Genomic DNA, 3,968 nt, shown 5'->3' on the forward strand with positions numbered 1-3,968 from the left:
TCCTCTTCCTTGCTGTGACGTCCCCCCCCCTTTGTCGTATCTATCTGTAGTGAGGGACAACTTCGTTTGGAGAGCTTGCTCCAGTACTTTATCATCACTTCTTCTATTGACTTTTTGCTCATGGGCTTGGAGTGAGCCCACAAGTTCTTCTACAGACATTGTTTCCAAGTCTTTTGTTTCTTCTAGGGTCACAGCTATATAATCATATTTTGGATCTAAAGATCGCAAAATTTTTTCACAAATTCTCTCGTCATTGAGAATTTCTCCATTTCTTCTTAATTGATTTGATACTACCATTACTCATGTATAGTAGTCTGTAATGGATTCAGTAGACTTCATTTTGAGAGATTCGAACTCACCTCGCAATGTCTGAAGACGAATCTTTTTTACTTTATCTGCACCTTTGTGTGTTCGATGGAGAGAGTCCCAAACTTCTTTAGATGTCTTTGCGGAGGCGATGATTTCAAACGTGGCCTCATCAAGGCCTTGGTAGATTATGGATTTTGCCTTGCAATCTTTCTTTCGATCGGCTCGCAAGGTCGTTCTTTGAGCTTCGGGCATAGCTGCTTCGACTTCTTTTGATGGGCTTTCTCTGTACCCATCTTCAACGATGTCCATGACATCCTGAGAACCTAAAAGGGCTCTCATTTGAATCGACCAGTTGTCATAATTCTCTCGGGTCAATTTTGGAATGACCGATTGGATAGTACCGTTAGCCATCGAATTTAATATATAAAAAACAGAGAGATGGGGACTGATTTGGTAAATCTAATGCCACCAATAAATTCAAAAGATTGAAAAACTTTAGGAACCGGTTTTGGTTTGCAAAGAACCGGTCTAAAAATCACTGAACCGGCTATAGGCAATTCTGGTGAATTTTTAACTAACTGGTTTAACTTAACGGCCATTTAACGGCGTTAATGATCCCGTTACACCACGTGGCGTTCTCTGCGCGTGCCGCGTGTCCGCTGCTGGGAGGCGGTTCGGATGCGGGTCAAGTCTCGGGCACGGATCCGGGTTGCTGGTCGCTGGGCCGGGTTGCGGGTCGATGTCCGGGTCGGATCTCGCCAATCGGGTGAAGAAGACGAGTGCGGGAGCGTGAGGCGCGTGTCACCGGCTGCCGGAGTCTTCATCGGCGCATGCGACGCGTGGGAAGAGCGCTGTCTTCGTGGGAGGCGCATGGGAGCACGTGTAGACTCTCCGGGTGTCCTTTTGAGACGTAGTTTCCACCGTTGGAATCGTCTCGAGTCTAATTGCACAATGGCAGGCTCAATTTGGGATTTGGAGCAACTTCAAAACTGAGAAGAAAATTGAATTTCTCCTCTATTCGTCTCTGTTTGGCGAATTCCGGCATACCTGGACGCTCTGATACCACTGATGGGTGGAGAGGAACACTCAGTCACTGGTTGTGACTGAAACTCAATGAGGATAAATTCAAGAACAATTTATTTCAATCAGAAACAATACACAGAGGAAGCAACTCTCATTTCTTTCTCTCTCACTGGCTTTACACTCTCAACACACCACGCTTACAATGCACACACACTCACCTATTTATAGCAATTACAGAAACCAAATAATCAACAATGGTGGGAATTTAAACTTCAACGATTGTGCCTGGTTTTGTAAGGTTGGTGGCCAAATCTCACTTAACTTCAATGGAGGTGGGCTGCCGGTTGATGAAGCTGCTGCAGTCAAATTTTTGCTGCCACCGTCCCAATGTTCTCGAGTTTAATCTTCAACATTACTTAACATACTTATTGCCTTTGAATTTCAAGATAGAAGTTTTGTTCTTAGTTTTCTAAGTTATTTATTAAACCTAAGATATTAAATGAGTTTAATTTATGCTTCAACCCATATAGTTTTTTTTTTTTTTGTAAGTTGAAATTTTGACCTCAAATCTATAATACAAAAGTCTTATATTCTAAATTAGTTGTTGATCCTCAATTATAATATGTTCTAAAAGAAAAAGTATCACTCATTGAATAAAGCAAGAAGATAAAGTCTTGGAGAAGAAAGAGCTAAACTCATAAATTTAAGACTTTGAAAGTCAAAAGAAGAACAAATAATAATAAAGGGTTTGATTTTTAACCCAAGCAACAAACAAACATTCACCAACTCGCCATATAAATTCACAAAATCCAGATGATAAACCTGAACAATGAGAGTTCAATTATTGTAAGGTAAATTGGCCGGTAGAAGGTGTGGGATTTGTTTGGGCAGGTGAACCACAGCTTGCCTAGTACTCGAAGTTGATTGACTTGTTTTTTTAGCAGTCCATGCAACACTCGTCTATCAGGCCAAAGCAGCAGAAGGCCTCAAGACTACAAAACCACAATCCAACCAAATACATCATAAACTAAGCATAAACGAAAATGAAGAAGTAACCAAAACATACATAGAAACCAAATAAAGGGTATCTTTGGTTTTGGATTTTTTCTTTTATTCCCTTTCCTGCTTCCCTCCTAATGAAGGATGTCTCCCGAAATCAGTAAGACGCGTACATTGCACACAAAAAGGGTGATCAATTTTTAGACCTATTTAAAAGAATTGGAGAAGAATTATTACAATCCCTTGAGGAAACCAGTGCGACTCTCAGTCCGCCGAGCAGCATTGCTATGCTGTGGAGGCGCCTGTACCGGGAGTCCTTGATAGCACCCTGTGGAGATCAACCCACCAAAAGCTCAGTGATGAAAAAAAAAATGGAGAGAGAGAGAGAGAGAGAAGATAATTATCATATGGCAGGCAATTCAAACATTCTTCCAAACAGAATCCTATGAGCAAATTGAGACGGAGTGACATAATTCAGAAAAACCAAGAATGGATACCCATGATTTGATACGCTCTAGAATTAAAAGTGTGACTAACAAGATTGCGAGATCACAAGACAAGAATCCAAGAGGGAGGAGAAGGAGAAAAGCAGTGAAAGGGAAATACCTTGAGCAGGGATAGGATGAGCGTTCTTGTGATTGGTCTTTTCTACAAATGAAAAATGAAAATTAGCAGAACCAATAATTTGATACTCTCTGGAATTAAAACTAGAAAAGCAGTGAAAGAGAAATACCTTGAGCAGGGTCAGGATGAGCGTCCTACTTGTCGCTCGTTTCTGCAAATGAAAAAAGAAACTTTAGCATAACCAATAATTTGATACTCTGGAATTAAAACCGTGACAAACAAGATTGCGAAATCACAAGACAAGAATCCAAGAGGGAGGAAAAGGAGAAAAACAGTGACAGGGAAATACCTGCTGCAGCACCCGAGCACCTCTTTTTTCCTACAAATGAAAAAAAAAAAATAGCAGCAAGAGAATTTCAGAACGGAGCAGATGAGGATAAGGGAAATTGAAACTGGGATTTTTGGGAGAATAGAAGAATTGCAACCTGTTTGGGTATTTGTCGAAGGAAGCAACGAGTTCACGCGTAAACCCTTTGCTGGTAGATTTTTAAATTTTTTTTACTTTGTTTTTGCGCTTGGGGGGAAGTTATTCCGTCCCCATCTCTGATTCTCTATATTACTTCTCCGTCTTAATTAATTTATTCCTTTTTGTTAATACGTTTTTCCTCTTTTTCTTTTTTTTTTTTAATCTCCAAATATTATATATATATATTTAAAAAATGAATTAAATTGAGCCTATCACTTAGCATATATTTATATTTTGGCCAATCAATTTGATTAAAAATAAAAATAATTCGGAATTGAAAATCGTAGGCAAATTCGCATCCTTTTGGTGCACTTTGCTTTTTGTATGTAAAGACTGAAATGCCCTTTAGAACTCAGTTGACACGTATTGTAAATATTTTAAAAGAGATACTGAGTAAAAGGTAACCATGCATCTTGCCGATGAATGGAGAATCGGATATTAGTATCACACACAAATGTTCACGCATAAAAAAAAGGTGTAAAAAACAGAGATCCATCAATAAACAAAAAGGGCATTAGTATCACACACAAATGTTCAAGCGTTAAAA

At 39.4% G+C, this 3,968-nt stretch overlaps 1 long non-coding RNA gene across 1 annotated transcript; it reads right to left on the bottom strand.

The window, feature by feature from the left end:
• Nucleotides 1–2,380: 2,380 nt before the first annotated feature.
• Nucleotides 2,381–3,366, bottom strand: LOC131161322 (uncharacterized). Its single transcript, XR_009138400.1, has 4 exons — nt 3,245–3,366; nt 3,065–3,106; nt 2,938–2,979; nt 2,381–2,659 (listed from the first exon to the last, which is right to left on the bottom strand). It is a non-coding gene; the product is annotated as an uncharacterized LOC131161322 (long non-coding RNA).
• Between the last annotated feature and the right edge of the window lie 602 nt (nt 3,367–3,968).

Source organism: Malania oleifera, chromosome 1 (genome assembly GCF_029873635.1).
Source record: "Malania oleifera isolate guangnan ecotype guangnan chromosome 1, ASM2987363v1, whole genome shotgun sequence".
In the NCBI taxonomy this organism is placed as follows: domain Eukaryota; kingdom Viridiplantae; phylum Streptophyta; class Magnoliopsida; order Santalales; family Ximeniaceae; genus Malania; species Malania oleifera.